General features: G+C 31.6%; 1 protein-coding gene and 1 long non-coding RNA gene across 5 annotated transcripts in view; one reads left to right on the forward strand and one right to left on the reverse strand.

Moving 5' to 3' along the window:
* The window catches only part of LOC143058967 (uncharacterized), an 83797-nt gene that overhangs the window by 45192 nt on the left and 16841 nt on the right, over positions 1-21764 (forward strand). Inside the window, exon 1 of one of the 4 annotated variants that reach the window (XM_076232446.1) lies at positions 10463-10649. The exons of the other annotated variants lie outside the window; for them this stretch is intronic. The gene's annotated coding sequence lies outside the window, so the exon portion shown is untranslated. Of the gene's footprint in view, positions 1-10462; positions 10650-21764 lie in introns of those variants that run through there. 4 annotated transcript variants of the gene reach the window in all.
* LOC143058974 (uncharacterized) overlaps positions 1-21764 on the reverse strand; it is a 399737-nt gene that overhangs the window by 23980 nt on the left and 353993 nt on the right. The gene's annotated exons all lie outside the window — the stretch shown is intronic.

The following is a 21764-nucleotide window of genomic DNA, read 5'->3' on the forward strand; positions in this document are numbered from 1 at the left end:
TTTAAGTACTAACTTTACTTAAAGCAGCTATTCTGGTAAAATCATGGCCAAGAGGCATGCAAGTGTTAGAAGAGGCTGCCCAGTAATTAAGGGTTATTTACGTGCAACATGTTTTGCCATGTTCATTTCACATGCAGCTGTGAAAAACGTTCGTAATTCCCTGTTTTGTAAAATTGGCAAAAAGATCAGCGAGGATGTCATTTTTAATTGTTCATTATCATGAAATTGCAATTTTATTTTCCCGTTCTTCCGTGCAGATAACACCTCCCCCCCCTTCTGGCCAGTAATTTTTTATGCTGAAGTTTTAAATTGTGCACTTTTAAAAGTATTTTGATTATTCCTAAATTAGTGTCGAGGCATGCTCATTCCCCTGTCTTAAATTAAGTCCTCAAATCAGGTCTCATTTCCTGGTCGGTAACTTCTATGCACCGATCCTCATCAATAAGTTGTTGACACACTGGGACTTTGTAGATCTAATTAAGTATTAAAGAAGATTGATTTTTCTATTTACTTGATCTGCCTTAAAAATAGAAAGTAGGCCATGCAAAGATCAATAGATGAGTTATGTCTTTTGTGTCCATGAAAAATAGAAAAAAGGCCATGCAAAGATGAATACATGTATTATGTCTTTGGTCTTGGTGAAAAATAGAAAGTAGGCCAAGCAAAAAGGTAATTACATGTGTACATATGTTATATAAAAAAAAAGATGTGGTATGATTGCCACTGAGACAACTCTCCACAAGAGACCAAATGACACAGAAATAAACAAAACTGTAAGGCCTTCAACAATGAGCAAAGCCAATTACCACATAGTCTTTTGTCTCAAAAATAGAAAAGTAGGCCATACAAAGATCTTTAAATGAGTTATATAAAAAAGAAGATGTGGTATGGTTGCCAATGAGACAACTCTCCACAAGAGACCAAATGACACAGATATTAAGGCCTTCAACAATTAACAAAGCTAATACCACATATGGGTAGTCTTTTGTCTCAGAAATAGAAAAGTAGGCCATTCAAAGATCAATATGTGTGTTATGTCTTTTGTCTCTGTGAAAAATAGAAAGTAGGCCATGTAAAGATCATTACTTATGTTATATAAAAAAGAAGATGTTGTATGATTGCCAATGAGACACTCTCCACAAGAGACCAAATGACACAGAAATTAACAACACTGTAAGGCCTTCAACAATGAACAACTCCCATACCACATAGTCTTTTGTCTCAAAAAAAGAGAGTAGGCCATACAAAGATCATTATATGTGTTATATAAAAAAAGAAGTTGTGGTATGATCGATTGCCAATGAGACAACTCTTCACAAGAGACCAATTGACACAGATATTAACAACACTGTAAGGCCTTCAACAATGAGCAAATCCCATACCACATCTATATAGTCTTTTGTCTCAAAAATAGAGAGTAGGCCATACAAAGATCATTATATGTGTTATATAAAAAAAAGAAGTTGTGGTATGATTGCCAATGATACAATTTTTTCTTCACAAGAGACCAAATGACACAGATATTAACAACACTGTAAGGCCTTCAACAATGAGCAAAGCCTATTACCATGTAGTCTTTTGTTTCAAAAAAAGAAAAGTAGGCCATACTTTAAGATCAATAGATGTGTTTAATATGTCTTTTTGTCTCGATGAGTCACACCTGTTATACATTTGTAGTAAAGAACATTAAATGCATGTATGCATGTATATCCTTTTCAATTACAACATTCCTGTCTCATATATAGTGCATATAGTTTGTGTCCAGATTCTTAATTAGAGAAAAGTACATAGTTGTCATTTGTTGATCATGTTGATGTGGTTCATAAGTTTTTTTTGTTTCTTGTTTTTTATATAGATAAGACCGTTGATAGTGTAAAACCATTCAAACACGTTAACTGGTCATTTTTGGGGCCCTATAATAGTTTACTGTAAGAAGTGAACCAATTGTGGCTCCATGTTGATGACTGCAGTATAATGGTTTACTTTTACAAATTGTGACTTGGATGGAGAGTTGTCTCATTGGCACTTATACCACATCTTCTTATATCTATATATATATTAAGCTAGATAATGCCCTAGATTCATGTTCGTTATATTTGTTTTTTTTAGCGGTTATAATGTTTTCTTAATTGAATTGTTTCATATTTTTCATGTGGGGGCCAATTAAATTTATGGCTGAACAAATGATTGGAGATTTTCTCATTGTTGAAGGCTGTACTGTGAGTTGCCTTTAATTGCTTACATCCACTTTATTTGAAATTTTGTGGATAATTATCTCATTGGCAAATCAAGTGGAACAGTTTTATATTGAATATTGTGGATTCATTTATTTTCGTGGGTATTAATTTTCGTGGTTTGCTGAAAACCTCCATATTCGTGGATATTTGATTTCGTGGTTTTGCCAATGTCTGTATATAAAGTCTATTGAAAATATGTCATTCGTTGCACATTTGAATTCGTGGTTCACCTTTACCCACGAAAACCATGAAAATTGGTATCCAACGAATAATAATGAATCCACAGTATTTGCTAATTTTAATTTGAAGGTCCCAGACTGTCATATTCATAAAGATTTCAAATATGTTATCATTTGTATGACAACAAACAAATGCCTGAAAAATACATTTGTTTAAAAGTTTTAAATTGGCCTTTTTTTTCTCACTTTGTGCTTTAAGTATTTAGTAAGTATAATATTTATAACTCTGAAGTTGTTTGGATTAAAGTACATGTAACATGTGTTAATGATTTGGCCTTTATACTCAGTAAGGGAGAGTGTTTATGACTTTAAGGTACTTTAGAGTAATTTAAAAAAAATTGTAACATGTTGGCCTTTGATATAAAAAAAATCTTTGTGTTTTATAAGCTTAAGTAAGTGTGATGTTTCTTAGAACTTTAAGGTACTTTTAGAGTAATTACACGAAACATGCCTTTGATTTTCAAGTTTTGGCCTTTTATGGTCATTGCGCCTAAATGTTTCTTAGAATTTTAAGGTACTTTTAGAGTAATTACACATTGCCTCTGAATTCAAGTTTTGGCTTTTTCTTTGGTGCCTACGTAAGCATAATGTTTCTAAACTTTAAGGTACTTTTAGAAATTACACGTAACATGCCTTTGATTTTTAAGTTTTGGTCTTTTTTAAAACTTTCGTTCCTTAAGTAAGCGTATCTTTTATTAGAACTTTAAGGTACATATTTTACAGGAATTACATGTAACATGCTGAATTTTATTTTAAGTTTTGGCCTTTTTTTTAAACCTTTGTGTCCTAGTAAAAGCATAAGGTACTTTTAGAGTAATTATACTAAAACTAAAACATATATGCTTTTGTTAAAGTTTTGGCCTCTTTTTTTTACTTTGTGCTTTAAGTAAGCGTAATGTTTCTTTGAACTTTAAGGTACTATTAGCTAGGGTAAATTACATAATGTAACATACTTTGAAAAGTTTTTTACTTTGTGCTTAGTAACATGAGAGTAATATTTATTGCTTAAGGTGGTACCCAACACTTTCACTAAAATAAATTTGGCTCATTTAATTTTTCATTAAATTTGGTCAAAGTATTTACTTTGACACTTAAACAAAAATATAAAAAATTTTAAAAATTTGAACCAACCGTTTTGTCAGAAAAAATACACTGGTTATATAGCAATTTGACAAACACCAATTTTGATCATTGAGAAGCTTCATATTCCTTGTACAACACAACGTAATTAAAACGTTAAGCTGACTTTACAGAGTTATCTCCCTGTAGTGTTAGGTACCACCTTAAAAGTACTTTATAGTCATTACAAAAAATGTAACATGCTTCACTCAGTGTTTTTAAGCTTTGGCCTTATTTTTTTTGTCTTTCTGCCTAATAAGCGTATTGTTTTAAGGTACTTTGAGAGTAATTACATGTATTTAATTAGAACTGCTACAAGCCTCTTATTCTGATAGATTGGGATTCAATGAGATTTAGATATGCTTAGGATTTATACTAAGTTAGAGTTAGTGTCGTGGAAAGTAAATTTGGAGCAGTTTTAGTACATTGTATTACAAGTCTAGACTACATGTTTTAATAACTGAAACCAATTTTTGGACAAGGTCAAGATTCTCTGTAAATTGAATTGTAATGTCTCTCCAACTTAATTATTCTTTTCTTAGCATGGGTTTATTTATCTATTTGTAAGAAATTTTATACTAGACTTTTCTAAGATTATTTTGTTTCTAAGATCTGACCTAAAGACTCAGAATTTTTTTTTACACTACGGTATTGGTTTAGGTATTAGGCTGAAGGTTGGTACCAATTAAAATGTTTAAACCCGCTGCATTTGTTTGCACCTGTCTTAAGTCAGGAACCTGATGTTCAGTGGTTGTTGGTTGTTGATGTAGTTCATAAATGTTTCTTGCTTTTTACATCTAGATATAAGACTGTTGTTTTTCCCATTTGAATAGTATCACACTAGTCATATCTTTTTGGGCCCTTTATAGTTTACTGCTCAGTGTAAGCCCGCTTTGTGGTTTATTTAATTTAATTTTTATTTACTTGGATGGAGAGTTGTCTCATTGGCACACATACCACATCTTCTTATATCTCTTAACAATTTTCTATGCAATATATATATCTATTTTTTAATGGTTGTTTCTGTTACTGATGCTCCAAGGCTTAAAAATGTGCTTAAATCCCTTATTATTACTTTTCAGCCTACTTATTAATTTTAATTCTCTAAACATGCTAAAGGTTGTGCACTGAATTGCCTTTGGATCCTCACTCTGATTCTCTGAGGGAGCTCAATTTTATATAATTTGCTGTGATTGAGACCAGGAAGTAATAAAGGCATGTAGGTGACGGACGAGTTGAAAGATGTATGTCAAATTCCGTGTTTATTATCATCTTATGAAGAATGGTAATAGATATGAAATACAGCTTATATACAATTTAAATTACAAATATCAAAGTTCATCTTAAGGTAATAAAGAGGAAATCTGACATATAAATTGATTTGATATCCGTTATATGATGACTGAACATTTTGTGTATTCAGATTTTAGTGGTGTTTTATTGGTTGACTAAAGAATTTTCTGCTAAAAAGGGGGGAGACCTCAGTAAGATTTTTTTTGGTAGACATGTCTTTCATTCAACAAAATTGAAACCATGCATCCCAAACATTATTTTTTTACCACAAATTTACTAAAAAGACAATTATAAAAAGATGTATATTTTATCTTAATTTCTTTAAAAAAAGGGGGAGACAAAAATGATAAGAAACTATTCTGACAAGGAAGTAATAAAGGCAAAAAGGTGACGGACAAGTTGAAAGATGTATGTCAAATTTCTTGTTTATCATCATTTTACAAAGAATGTTAATAGATCAAATACAGCTTAATTATGTACAAATTACAAATATCCATAAGGGACAACATCAAAAGTTCAATGAAGGATAAAAAACTTAATTCACATAGTTTTTTCACTGACCCCCCACCCCTCTCTTAACTTAATTTGGGAAATATTGATTGACCCATATAGATGTAAAAATCAATGTCGGATAACTTAATCATCTTGCAGCAGTTCAACACCCCCACCCCAAACTATTTGAATTAAGTTTTTTATCTTACATTGATCTTTTGATGTGATCCATAAGGTAATCTTAGGGCAAAAAATAGGAAATATGACAGATAAATTGATTAGCATCCGTTATATAATGACTGAACAATTTGTCTTCAGGTTTTGGTTGACTTAAGAATTTGTTGCTGTTAAAAAAAGGGGGAGACCTCAGTTAGGATTTTTTGGTAGATATATATTTTATTCATCAAAATTGTAGCCATCATAAACATCATGTTTAAACCACTTTATATTTTCTTAAAAGACAATTATAAAAAGAATATTTTTTCTCGTAACTTCTTTTAAAAAAAAGGGGGGGGGGTCCAAAAATAGTCAGAAACTATTGCAACGAGGAAGTAATAAAAACATGTAGGTGACAGACCAGTTGAAAGATGTATGTCAAATTTCATATATTTATGATCACACTATAAAGGATGGCTATAGACATAGAATACAGCTTATGTACAAATTACAAATATCATTAAGTTCATCTGAGAGTAATAAATTGGAAATATGACATATAAATTGATTTGATATCCGTTAATGACTGAACATTTTGTGTCTTCTGGTTCTGGGTTTATTTAAGTTGACGAGGAATTTGTTGCTAAGAAGGGGGAGATTTTAGTGAGGATTTTTTTGGTAGACATATATTTTATTCAATAATCTTGAAACCATCACACACATTATTTTGAAACAACTTTATAATTAATTTGAAAGACAATTAATATAAAGTGTTTTTTTTTTCATAAATTCTTTGAAAAAAAGAGGGGGGGAGTGAGAAGTAAAAAAATAATAACTACTAAGAAAACTAGAAAGAGTAAATCTGCTGTTAATTTCAATGTCATGAAATGTTGGCAGACTCAAGTCATTCAAGTGAGATCATTAAATTCTTTAAAAAAAGGGGGGGACAAACATGTTTAGTAATAGAAAGAAACTTGAAAGGGTTCTGAAAATTTCATAAAACGTAAGGATGTTCGCTACTCGGTAGAAAAATAACAAGCTTTTTAAAAGACTATTATGAATTGATAGTATATAAATAAAGAAACTTAAAAAGTAGAAAAAAATGGAGGGTCCGTATGCTCTTTTTCGAGATATAAGCCATTGAAAATTTGGCGGGAAATAATTCTCTCTGGATTTTCTATATGTTTAACATTGACACTTTATTTGTTTCAAAAACGACGAAAAAATAACAAGAATTTTATAAAATTTTGAACTATGGCTTTTTAAACTTCATGTAATAATATTATGAAAAAAAAAGTAGGGGTTAGTGGGCAAATTTTTTTTAATGACAATACATGGATAAAACCAGAGGATTCTGAAAATCTGCCAAAAATTCAAAAAAATGGAGGAGCAAACATCCTTAAATTTACATAAAATGATTTATTCAATTTTTTTAACCTATATGATACATGAAGTTTCTTGTTTAACTGTTTAACCTTTGTACGTTATATAGTCCACATGAATATACATGTAAGGAATGATTGATCAGTAACTAATGCGTTATTTACACAAATTCTTTTTATTTGATACACGTAATTACCCCCACACCTACCATCCGTCATGTGACTTGTATACGCCTACTTTTTATGACTTTACTAAGTACCGATATTTTTATGAATACATGCAGATGAAAGGGCATAAAAATTTACAATTTAAAAATGATTTTTATATGATTCAGGATATATTGTACATCATTATGTAAATCTAACATGATTTTTATAGAAAAAAGTCATGAATTTTTTAATGTGTCTTTAAATTCCCTTGAATGATTTTGTAAACCAAAAAAAAGAAAATAGAAGAATATTATAAGTGTATGTTATTATATCATTTTTGAGCATAATTTTTTAATGCATCTTCCCTTGAATTATTTTGTAAACCAAATTTTAAAAAATTTAAAAAAAAGTTTTATCTTTTTTTGAGCATAGAAATGTAAGAAATGTCTCAGTGTCTGACCAAAGCCAAATGATTGTTCACATATGAATTCTAAAAAGGAAATATTGGGACACATCAATGAGACAGCAAACTGACAAACATAACTAATACATTTAAAAGGCAATTAATTAAATATAGAACAGATATTTTCTTTTCCTTCAACATTTAACATGATTGAGTCCTTACTATATTTAAGCTATTAGTTGACCTTAGTCTAGACAAGTCCTTAGATCCCCACAGATCACCATTGAAACTTAATTCTCCTTATAACCAAAAAGATCTAAAGACAACATCGACAATGACTGTTGAGGTTTATTGCATTTTACTTGTACATGAATTTGAAGCTATTTAAGTCATTGGTGGATCCAGGGAGTCTGTCAGGGTTGGGGTTGAAGCCCCTCCTTTTTTTTTGACAATCAATCGCTTTTAAATAGGGACATATAGTTGGAATCCCCATTATTCCTGGGTTTGGACCACACCTTTAAAAACTATAGTAAGGTTAAACTTGACACAATTTACGCATGTGAAGAAGTTTAATAATGACCTTGACATATGACCTTGTATCATTTCTGAGGACCATACGGCATATTGTTGTTCAAAGCTTTCAATCATTAGCACAAAACAAAACCTTGAAAACCAACCTTAGCCACTTTCAGTATGTCAACGTTCATTTTTTTGGTCCATATACTGTTACGGCAATTACATAATATAAGTTGACATCAGACAGACTGTTGGTTTATCACGCTGTTTACTATAGATTTGACAGAGTCACTGCATGCGTAAATTAATTAATTAATTGCATTTGAAAAAAATGCTGATTTTTTTTTTACCATATCATGTTGTTCAATGTTGTTATATACTGGAAAGATTTTTGAAGACTAGAATGTGAATCAAGAAAATTACTGGTGTGAGCCTAATAGTTGTTAATTAAAGATAAAACCACTCAATAGGATTAGAATCGTCTACTTTGGTGTTTTCCACAATGTTGTTAATAGTAATTGACAAAAAGCAAGAGACTTTGACTTTGTCTATTTGGTGCTAAGACCCATGCAGTTATATTGGTTCAGGGCATGTTCTAGTCCTGACCGTCCCTCAGTAATAAAACTTGACTCACTCACTCAGTTAACTCGATCAGAGTACAAAAATTATGCTCGAAATATAATAACTAAATCCAATAATTTGATTGGCTGATTTTAAAGTTTCAATACAATATTTATCATCCTCAAAATTTTTATGACATCAAGGTCAGGTAAAACATTGTTAAATTAGAATATTATTGAAAGGAGGTTTAAGAATGCAAAGAGACCTTGAACACTCAGTCCAAAACAATAGACAGGCATTCACACACAAGTCTGAGAGATCAAATTGCTTTCATTATTGCTGAAACCTTAAGTAGCTGAACCATTACTGCTGTCAATGATTATTAAGATATCTGTCACTTCAGCAAAAAGTCCAATATGCAATTTTATTTTTTTCATGACCATGTAATTTTTTTTTAAATTATTTTAAAGCTGATTATTGAGGGTTTTGATTTCAGTATGTCAAATATACAATTTACTCTTTTTTTTCAAAAATGTGTTTTTTTTAAATTTTGATTTATCTGCATGATGATTGGCTGCCCTTAATTTTATTGACATGTTTCATTTTTAATATGTATTATTAACAAATGGAAAAATCACAAGAACAAATAAATTTCACTTCTATTGTGACTTTTTATTGTAAACGAATGGAAAAGTCAAAAGAACAAATTCAAGATTTCACTACCGTTGTGACCTTAAAATTACTGGAAACCACAGTACTTCCTTGTTGAGAAAAATCAATAAGTTTACCTCCCCTTAATTTTTTAGTACAATGACAGCGTACCTATGGGGTTTATGTCGAGGAATTGATTATTTGGTAAATCTGAAAAAGATAATATTGTATTCTCAAGAATTAATTAGAAAAAGTCTATGAAAATCTTTTTTAGTGAGTTTTTTTGTGCATATTATAGAGATAGGTTTGTGTAGTTCATATTAAAGTGATTAATATTACAATTTTAAGTACTTATAATGTTGAGAAATATAAATTGTTTTGAGTTCTTTTTTTGTTTTTTACATTAAACAGGCATTATACCCTTCTATTTCTGATAGAGTTATCTCCCATTGGTATAATAATGAATAATAATATTTCTGAGTTTTCAGAATCTTTCTTTTATTGTTGCATGGTCCTTGAAGAAATCTACTGGTCCTCACCAATATGTCTATTGGAAAATACCAAACTTGTGGTGGTCCTTTGGACATTTTGGTGGTCAAAACCCCTGGAGCTTGACTTTTCAAGAACTCCGAAAGTATTTCAGTGCTGTCTATATTCCTTTTAAAGGGAAATATTAAATAAACAGAAAATGGTATATATTTTCTACATGCATTATAAATAAATCTTAATAAATCTATTGGAATTGTGCTAATTATCTCCCCTTAATTGTGCTATTTATCTCCCCTGAATTGTCTATAGTTATCTCCCCTGGTTAGCATTAGGTTTTAGCAGGAATAACAATTTAAGTGGACAACAAATAAGTTGTCCTTTCCACTGATGAATAGAATTTTCAACTTCACAGTTTTGTGTCCCCAACACCATGATTCATGGTGATCATTTCAATCAATATAAACTGCTGACTTTTAAGAGCAACTGAGTTCACCATTTTTTTCATTGGCCTTAATGCTGTTTGTGCTTTCGTCAATTGTTTGTTTAGCAATATTTCAATGCCTGTTTTTTTTATACTTTTTTTTTTATTGTACTTTTATGAAATGATCTTACCTTTGAAATTTATTCACTAAATTTCATATGCAATTATGACTTTTAATGATCTTAATACCATTCCAAATCCCACTCAGAACCTCTAAAACATAAATTGTCTTATTTTCCACTTTCACTTTGAAGACTCTCACCTGTAGAGAGCCCCACTACAATAAATTTCTGTGAGTAGGTGGGGAGCTTCCACATAGTAATATATAATGGTTGGATTCTATTTTTGTGTTGTCAGATATATAGTAGTAAAGAGAGTAAACAATATTTGTAAAAGAAATCAATAAGCTGTGGTGTATTGCACTCAGGAGAAATTTACATTATGTAAACAATGGAATATACAACTTCTAACACAACACAGGTAAGGTTGTTAACAGCTGATTGTTTAGTTATTAATTAACAAGAGGTGTATAGTAAGATATTTATAGATTCAAGTTGTAGTTTGCATATTAAGGGTTATTTTTTGAGGCGGGTTAAATCTAGGATTACTTTCTGTTTTGAAATGAGGTCAGTTAGGTCACTGTGGATGTTATATGTGTGTCAAATGGAAAACACATTGATTTCTGATTATTGCCAAGCTAAAAAGTAGAGATGTACTTTTTGGGGGAGGGCACTTAATAGCTTGCAGTTCGGTGTGAGCCAAGGCTCCTTGTTGAAGACCATACTTAGACCTATAATGGATTTTCTTTAACAAATTGTGACTTGGATTGAGAGATGTCTTATTGTCAACCATACCACATCTTCTTATATCTATTTTAAGCATTAAAGTCAAAACAATTTTACTGATTTAATATGACTTTTTTACAGATAAATATATATTATAACAAAAAAGTTGGACAAATTTGTTTTAAAAAAGATAAGAAGACACTTAGAAGGAACAAATCAGAAACCACTTTAAATTAAGTTCATTTTAAACAAACAATAACAAACTCAGGCTAAGATGGAAAAATATCCAAAAGACAACCAAAAAGTCCATATAATATTATAGATTGGGCAACACAAACCCCTATAAAATCTGGAGGTGAACTTGTGTGCTCGGCAGGGGTCAGTATAGTACCTGCTCCACTTGTGTTCTTGTCTTGATGTCAGTTTTAACACATAATCTGTACGTTGTTTATACATGTAAATATTTCAGGATAAGTTGTTTAAGTTAGTTTGAATTGTGGTTCAGGTTTCTTAGAGGTATACATTAGTATTATATGAAGATTTTATGGGTATAATATCATGTATATCGAGTTATGCTGACCTATAGTTAAAATTGAGAATGGAAATGGGGAATGTGTGAAAGCGTATAAACAACAACCTGACCATAGAGCAGACAACAGCCGAAGGCCACCAATGGGTCTTCAATGTGTAACCGGAGAGCACGAATTTCATTACAAAATTGCTTGTCTCCACCGGGACTCGAACCCGGGACCTCGGTGTTACAAGGCATCGCGCTAACCGACTGAGCTAAAGAAGTACTTCCTTAGCTCAACCGCTTACGGCTGACTAAGTATCTACTAAGTTTTTCTAAGGGAAGCAATCCCGTCACAAATGTATTAGTGAGAAACTCTCACACCCGGAGGCGTCGTTCAGCTGGCCCCTTAACAAATATGTATACTTAAGTTCAGTGATAACGAACGTCATACTATGTCATTTGATCTCTGTTTGAGATTGCCTCATGGAGCCTCCGTGGTTGAGCGGTCTTAGTAGTTGCTACTGGAATCACTGGCCAGTCAACCCCGCTCCTGCTGTTTACCCAGTCAACTCCAATCTTGATTGACTATAGGATTGTCAGTTTTCCTATTGAAAGTCAGTTGTGTTTTCCATGCACTCCTGCTTCCACCACCAATAAAAACTTACAACAACGATATAGAATTAAAACACAAAAATCAAATCAAATCAAATTTTCTTCATAGGCAGATCCAGGGGAGGGGGGGGGGGGGCCTTTTGTGGGAAAAATTTGGTTGATTAGATAGGGAATCACTGAAGCATGACTGGAGCGGGCCCCCCTTAGGTCAACCAGAGGGCCCCCCCCCCCTTATGAAAAGTTCTGGATCCGCCACTGTTCTTTTTGATGAAATGAATAAAGATATATTCATACTGCTCTAATTTTTGTAAAACCCTATGTATAACATTGATGCTGTTTGGAATGACTAATTTAAATCACTGACTTCCTTTTGTGAAACTGGAATGATATTTTGGAGACTAATTAATTGCTTTTAAAATTAGTCATTAATTTTTCTGTTTTTTTGTGCTTTAAAATCATTTCTGAATGTAACCCACCTGTCTCAGATTTCAAGCAGCATTTGTGGTTTTACCTATAGTTTTATAATTCTGCGACGTAAAAAAATGCTTCTTTATTTCATAAAGATAGCCTTAAATGAATATGTCCTTGCAGGGGTGGATAATTCTGTTTTTCACGTGCAATAATGTGTTTTGTGTTATTTTATGACAACATATTTTTTTTCTCTGAAGGCCACTAACGGTCTAACACATACTCATTTCTTGGTATTAAGTTACATTTATGTGATAGTTGAAATAATTAAGTTTTGCTAAAAAAATATTCTTGCATTTTAGATTAAATATGCTTGTAGCATTTTTCTCTGAAATTAGATCATTAGAATATAGCATGTTGTCCTTGGTTAACATGTTTAATGATCACAATATAATAAATACATGATAAAACATTTTATAATTTACAATATTTATGTTTAACTTAAGAAGAGAATAAAATCAATTTGACATTTAAATAAGATTATATGAAACAATCTGTAGAATTTTTTTTTCCCATCAGTTAAAACAAACTCTAGATTAATTCCAGAGGGAATAAACAGATTATCTTTTATGACTGTGTAATAGTTAATTTTTTGTTTGTTCCAATTATCTTTTACTACTGTGTTTAAAGAGTGTAACCTGCCTCCTTTTACAACTGTGTTTAACAGTGTAACCTGTCTCCTTTTACTACTGTGTTTTACAGTGTAACCTGCCTCCTTTTACTACTGTGTTATACAGTGTAACCTGCCTCCTTTTACAACTGTGTTTAACAGTGTAACCTGTCTCCTTTTACTACTGTGTTTTACAGTGTAACCTGCCTCCTTTTACTACTGTGTTATACAGTGTAACCTGCCTCCTTTTACAACTGTGTTTAACAGTGTAACCTGTCTCCTTTTACTACTGTGTTTTACAGTGTAACCTGCCTCCTTTTACTAGCTGTGTTTTACAGTGTAACCTGCCTCCTCTTACTACTGTGTTTTACAGTGTAACCTGCCTCCTTTTACTACTGTGTTATACAGTGTAACCTGCCTCCTCTTACTACTGTGTTTTACAGTGTAACCTGCCTCCTTTTACTACTGTGTTATACAGTGTAACCTGCCTCCTTTTACTACTGTGTTTAACAGTGTAACCTGCCTCCTCTTACTACTGTGTTTTACAGTGTAACCTGCCTCCTTTTACTACTGTGTTATACAGTGTAACCTGCCTCCTCTTACTACTGTGTTTAACAGTGTAACCTGCCTCCTTTTACTACTGTGTTTAACAGTGTAACCTGCCTCCTCTTACTACTGTGTTTAACAGTGTAACCTGCCTCCTTTTACTACTGTGTTTAACAGTGTAACCTGCCTCCTTTTACTACTGTGTTTAACAGTGTAACCTGCCTCCTTTTACAACTGTGTTTAACAGTGTAACCTGTCTCCTTTTACTACTGTGTTTTACAGTGTAACCTGCCTCCTTTTACTAGCTGTGTTTTACAGTGTAACCTGCCTCCTCTTACTACTGTGTTTTACAGTGTAACCTGCCTCCTTTTACTACTGTGTTATACAGTGTAACCTGCCTCCTTTTACTACTGTGTTTAACAGTGTAACCTGCCTCCTCTTACTACTGTGTTTTACAGTGTAACCTGCCTCCTTTTACTACTGTGTTATACAGTGTAACCTGCCTCCTTTTACTACTGTGTTTAACAGTGTAACCTGCCTCCTCTTACTACTGTGTTTTACAGTGTAACCTGCCTCCTTTTACTACTGTGTTATACAGTGTAACCTGCCTCCTCTTACTACTGTGTTTAACAGTGTAACCTGCCTCCTTTTACTACTGTGTTTAACAGTGTAACCTGCCTCCTCTTACTACTGTGTTTAACAGTGTAACCTGCCTCCTTTTACTACTGTGTTTAACAGTGTAACCTACCTCCTTTTACTACTGTGTTTTACAGTGTAACCTGCCTCCTTTTACTACTGTGTTATACAGTGTAACCTGTCTAATCGAACACTTGAGTATTCCAACATCTTGCTTTAATGGACACATTTTCAACGTCCCAAAATATGCCTATCTCTACAGAAAATACCTGAGTATCATTGGACACCCTGGTAATTACAACATTTTTTTCATGTCCCCTGAGTGTGTCAGATAACACAGGTTTTACTGTAGTTAATTTGTTGTTTGTTCCATGACAGTGGTGTGGGAGGAAAGGTCGTTGACTTTATGACTGAACTGTCATTAGTATTTATTAAATTTCTGTCATCACGATCCTTGCATTACTTTTTGAAAGAAATCCATTCTGAAGTCTTATTATCTGATTTTATATAATACAGATCAACAAGGGAGTTTGTACTTTTTGGATCTTCTTAGGTTTTCCTTCTTTGAGGTTAGATTGAATAATTATAAATTTCTTTCCAGGTGTATTATTTGACACATTTTTTAATTGAGTTTCAGTGATTCCTTTATTGATCAACCAAATCCAAATCTTTTCCCACAAATTGGGGGATGGGGTGGGGTTGTTGGCTCTTAATATGTCTCTACAGTGTGACTATCAATGTCTAAAAAAGGGGGGTTGACACATTTTTAGGATGTTGGATACAGCGGATAAAAAAAGAATGTAAACATTTCCCCTTAAAAACAGGTGGTTTAAAAATGTGTCACTCACAGTGATTCCTCTGTTTTCATTGAGGCTTTCAGAAAAAATGAAATATTGGGAAAAGGGAGATAACTCAATGTCATTACTCATTACTTTATATTAAAATTATTACCTACATTGCAAAGCAAATCTTGCAAAATAGTCACAGACTTTTTTTTACCATAGACACTGATGAGAATTATCACTTCCATTTTAAAGTACATTATACCTTTAATACTTTGATGGCACAGTTTTTTGTGCACTTTTGTTATTTTAGTAGAATATTTTAACAATAAATAAATGCCAATTGATTCAGACAAGACTTAAGTAGGAATTCAATTTCTACATTCTAATCCTTCAAGTGTTTAAAACATGATGAAATGAAGCATATAATCAAGTTTAAAACCTTCAGAGATTGTTATTAAATTCGATGTCAAACTGAAACTAGAGTCAGACGAACAGTAAATTTTATGATTTAGCAATTTGTAGTGATTTTTCTATTGAGAATGTTCCATAGAGGCCAGACATTAAATGAATAAATTGATCTGAATTTTTAAGCTCTATTATGACATTAGGATACACAGGCATGTTTCTTCTTTTTGGAGTATTGGGTGTTAATTAGTCAGATCTTAGAATATATATAATGAGGAGGAGGAGTGTCAGGGATCCACCTGTGCTTAATAATATTTTTCTGTCATAAGTAGTACAATTTAAAGCTAATATCTAGTAAACATGCTTTTTTTGTAGCGTTTGTCATTTATAAAACCAATATTGAATATTCAGCATTTGGAAAGCTAAAAAAAACACATGAACATTGCTCTACCTTTTAAATATTTGGTTTTTTTTTCATTAAAAGAAATTTGGGTAACCCATACATTTGGAATTCTAAAAAAATGAAGATTGCTCTACCTTTAAAATATGTGTTTTTTTTCATTAAAAGTAGGACAAAATCTGTAATAAAGTTTATATGATAAATATATATATATAAATGGTTGACAAATTTCTGTATTGAGAAAACTGTGAAAGAAAAACTAAAGTTCAAAGATTTTTTTACGGGAAAACATTATGATCATTAAACTGTTGATTTCTTCCAACAACTGTGAAAAAATATATGTATTTGACTTTTTTAAGGGAAAACAATTATATAAACATTATCCATACCAAAACTGAAAAAAAATGATAAAAGTACAAAGTATATTTGATTTTTTAAGGCATAACGATGATATTAGCAATTTATACCAAAAACTGTGGCAAAAAAATAGCTAGACTACACAATATATAATTTCATTTTTTTTAAGGGAAAATAATCATACCAACAATGACGTATACCAAAGACTGTGAAAAAAAATAAAAATTAAAAAGTATTTTTGATTTTTCAAGGGATAACAATGAAACCAACAATCTATTTTAACCACTGAGATTTTTTATTAGACTACATTAATTGTATATATTTGAAAGATTTTCAGGGAAAAACAATAAAGAAAGTGATCTACAGTCCCTACTTAATAAAACTGACCTAGATATTATTTTGACCTCTAATGTACTGAGAAATAGATTTATAATAGTTTATACAAAAATCTGATGCTGAATCGGCATTAATGAAGGAAATATATATATATATATGAGCTTATATGTCATGCATCAACAACCTTGAACCAAAAAAAACTAAAATGACATCTTCAGATCAAAATACAAAGACTATAGACATTAGAACATTACTATCTCTGCCATTTACAATCTAAACTTTACTTTTTTACATTGGCTAGAGGTATAGGGGGAGGGTTGAGATCTCACAAACATGTTTAACCCCTCCGCATTTTTGCGCCTGTCCCAAGTCAGGAGCCTCTGGCCTTTGTTATAGTCTTGTATTATTTTAATTTTAGTTTCTTGTGTACAATTTGGAAATTAGTATGGCGTTCATTATCACTGAACTAGTATATATTTGTTTAGGGGCCAGTTGAAGGATGCTTCCGGTTGCCGGAATTTCTCGCTACATTGAAGACCTGTTGGTGACCTTCTGCTGTTGTTTTTTTCTATGGTCGGGTTGTTGTCTCTTTGGCACATTCCCCATTTCCATTCTCAATTTTATTACTTCATGCCAGAGATATATGAATTTCAAAACTAAATTTATTTTTCTGAAATTTCAAATTGATTAAAAAAAACATATTTATACATGTATAGTGTTTACTATGTAGTGTGGGTTTTGTCCATTGTTGAAGACTTTAGGCTGACGATGCAGTAGCTGTTATTTCTTCTATGTCATTTGGTGTCATGTGGAGAGTAGTTTTATTGGCCAACACATCACATCTTGGTGTCATGTGGAGAGTAGTTTTATTGGCCAACACATCACATGTTGGTGTCATGTGGAGAGTAGTATTATTGGCCAACACATCACATCTTGGTGTCATGTGGAGAGTAGTTTTATTGGCCAACACATCACATCTTGGTGTCATGTGGAGAGTAGTTTTATTGGCCAACACATCACATGTTGGTGTCATGTGGAGAGTAGTTTTATTGGCCAACACATCACATCTTATTATTTTATATATTAGCGGCCATAATACTATTATGGCTTCAATGTAACTTCTAAAGTACCCATTTTTATCAGGACTCTGACTCTGAGGATCAAGTGTTTTTATAAGCTCAGGATTTTGGGATTGACCCTTTCGGGATCCAGAATTTTTTTTCTTTGTATTTCGGGATGTCGGGATTTAAATTTTCATTTTTTATGTCAATTACTCTGAGAGCCATTTGGTAAATCAAAATAAATGCACAAATTTAAGTCTTCATTTGTTTATAATATTCATGTCCTTCCTACCAACTACATTTTTAGGGTAAACAGGTGCATATTATACACACCAAATTATGGTAAATAAATTAGGTCAAATGATTTGTATCTTTTTAAAAGCTTCTTAACTTTATTACCTTAATTCTTTATAAAGTATAAAATATGAAGACAAATTCTGTTTGACATCTTTCTTTTTGTCATATAGTTAATTTAGCTTCAAACTTGTTTTAATGTTCTAGTCTCACTGTAAATTTGTATTCTTAGAAAATCGTAATACAAATCAGATATGAAGGAACAAATTTCTCCCAAGAGGCATAACATTTATATATTTTTAGTTAGAATTAGAATTAGAGTTAGAATGTTTAAAGCTGTTTTCTATTCGAGTCTTTGTATGCAGTTCTAAACTGAAGACAAAAGAAAATCATGTTATTTTAAATCTTTACAATTTATGCTTTTGTCTCTCTAATTTTTATTGTCCCGCCTTGACAAAGTCAAAAGGCGAGACATAGGTATGCTGTTTCTGGCGTCGGCGGCGGTGGAGACGGCTTCAACAATGTATTAGTTTGTGATTAGGTCTTATAGTTTATGGTGAACCACAAGTGGTAGGTCAATCATATTTTGTATGCAGTTGTATATGCATTTCCATGGAGATAATATGGCTCCGACCCCTTAGTCATGGTCTATTGACTTTGAAAAAGTTATCATGTATTAGTTTGTGATTAAGTCAATTCAAGGGGACCCATTAGTGATTGGCCAATGTTGCCAATGTTATTTCGTATTCAGTTGTATAAGCACTTGCGCATCTCATTTAAAAAAAATTGGCCTCACCCCTCAGTCACAGTCTAATGACTTTGAAACTTATCTTAGTTTACATGTATTAAATTTGAGATTAGCAGTTTAAGATGAACTGCTGATGATAGGTCAATGACATTTGGTATGCAAATTTATTGGCATTTGCAAGTATTGTTTCCATGGAGATTATTAGCCCCATCCCCTCTTATTGACTTTGAAACTTTTACATAGTTTACTAGTTTAATAACATTTGTATTTAGATTTGGGAACAACTTATAATAAGTCAATGGTATTTGGTATACAGTTGCATAAGCATTGTCACATCTAATTTACATGGAGATTGTTCAGCCCTGTAACTCAGTCATGGTTCATTGACTTTGAATATTTTCATAACTTGTGTAAGCTAGATGTTAAAGTATTGTTATTTAGATTTCAACATTTGCATAATCAAAATAACAAAAAGGCGAGACATATCTCTGTGATAACAGTTTATGGAATTGGGTGTTGATTGACATAAATATTAAAGAGATTTATTATCAGGTGACAGTCCGTCACCCTTTGTGGAAATGAGGAGGGGGAGGGGGGGCACATATTCCTTCTTCGAGCACTTTTTTTTTACTTTAAAAAAAGAAAACACAAGTACAATAGAAATCCATGAACAAGAATTTTCAAAACTTTCTGACAAATATGATTTACAATGGAAAGACATTATTTTTTATGACACTTTTTACAGCAACAGAAAACTTAAAAAATATTTAGAAATTTAGTCCCATTAAAAATTAAAAATATGAAAAACTACTTTTAAAAATCGGCATCTACAATGTGTCGATCTCTATGGTTGGACCCACATTTCTACTTTAGAATGTCTCCCACTCATCCAAAGGAATGTGATCTGTATGTAGATAAAGGTTATGGAGTACCATTATATCATGTTTGTAAAGATGATTAATATTGTCATAATTTACCTATTGTTTATAAGGGGGTCCTTCATAAGGGAGACAAAGATGATGTGTTAGAGGTGAGGGCTTCTTGAGGAAAAATTTCCTCATTTGTTAATTTAACAATGTTTATGGAAGATGAAGTTATAAAGAAGTATTTAAAAAAAAAAAAATATGTTAAAAAAATCTTATTGATTTAGCAATAATTACTTTTTTTAATCTTATTTATTTTTTATTGCCAATTAAATTTTCAAATAAAATGTTACCAGAGGATAATGAACTAATTTTTCATGAGATTTGAATTTTACTCTCACTGCATGGTATCTTTCGCCCCTCTTTTGCTCCTTAAATTTGAATTATAAAAAGCTTTGATATATATTCAAATTTTCATAAAAATATTAAGACAATTAATATATGGGTGAAAACTATCTGTCGGCCAATGCCTTAAAGTGATTTTAAAACAAAATTTAACAGTTTGCCTTGTGTTGTCTCTGAAAGGCTTATGATGTTACTGCTCCTTAAATTGTAAATATATTACGGAATTTGATGAGACTGTCATCAAAGTGAGAGGGTTATATAGAGCTATATATATAGAACCAGGTTTAATCCACTATTTTCTACATTTGAAAATGCCTGTACCATTAGTCAGGAATATGACAGTTCTTGTCTATTCGTTTTTGATGCATTTTGTATTTTAATTTTGCCATGTAATTCATGGACTTTCCAAATTGATTTTCCTTTAAGTTCAGTATTTTTGTAATTTTGCTTTTTCAATCATCATAAACAGCTTGTATACACATTTTCATAAAAATAAAACACTGTGGGTCAAAACTGTATCTGGGGACTTGAATGCCGTAGTTAATTGATTTAAAAATAAAATTTAGCAGTTTGTCTTATGTTAATATGTTCCTCAAAGGCTTTTAATGATAACTGCTCCTTAATTTGATCATCCTTAAATACCTTGTATACACATATTTTCATAAAGATAAAACACTGTGGGTCAAAACTGTATCTGCGTACTTGAATGACTATATATATAGTTTAAATAATTGATTTGAAAATAAAATTTAAACAGTTTGTCTTGTGTTGTTCCTCAAAGGCTTTTAATAATAACTGCTCCTTAATTTGATCATCCTTAAATAGCTTGTATACACATATTTTCATAAAAATAAAACACTGTGGGTCAAAATTATACATATATATGTAGATGTCCTTAATTACCTTACAACAAAACTTAACAGTTTGTGTCTAATGTTTTGCTCCCTTAAATGCTATAAATAGTTATCAAAGATACCAGGATTGTTACATTTAGTACGCCAGACACACGTTTCGTCTACACAAGACTCATCAGTGACGCTCATATCAAAATATTTATAAACCCAAACAAGTACAAAGTTGAAGAGCATTTAGGATCCAAAATTCCCAAAAGTTGTGCTAAATACGACTAATTAAGGTAATCTATACCTGGGATAAGAAAATTCTTAGTTTTTTTGAAAAATTCAATTTTTTGTAAACAGGAAATTTATAAAAATGTCCTCATTGTTGATATTTATGTCAATACCGAAGTATTAAGTGCTGGGCTGGTGATACCCTCGGGGTGGAAACATCCACCTGCACCATAATTTGATTCATAAATAGTTTTAATTGTAGACAAATTTTCCCATGTAATTTTTTAAGTCAAAACTATCAGTATACTCTATGTCCTTTTATTAAGTAAGTGTAAGTGGTTTTAAGACAATTTTTAACATTTAATAGTTTTTCTTGCTTTGTTCCCTAAAATGCACCTTAAATTTGAATTATGGAAAGATCAACATCTGCCAATGTTCTAGGTAATATCGTAAACAATATTTTTTACACTTTGTAAGTTAAAAACATCCGGAAGTAGTTAACAACTTTTCTAATTATCACATAGACATGAGAGATGTTAAAGTACTTTTAATAACAATCATAGATTTGTATTTCAAATTTCACAGTTGTTCCAAGAATTTCATCTTAAACACAAATAAATTACCAGATATACAGGAAAATACTGGTCTATTCTGGTCAATTGAAATTTTGATAAGGCATTGGGTGTTACAGAACAACCTT

This window comes from Mytilus galloprovincialis, chromosome 14 (assembly GCF_965363235.1).
Source record: "Mytilus galloprovincialis chromosome 14, xbMytGall1.hap1.1, whole genome shotgun sequence".
NCBI classification, from domain to species: domain Eukaryota; kingdom Metazoa; phylum Mollusca; class Bivalvia; order Mytilida; family Mytilidae; genus Mytilus; species Mytilus galloprovincialis.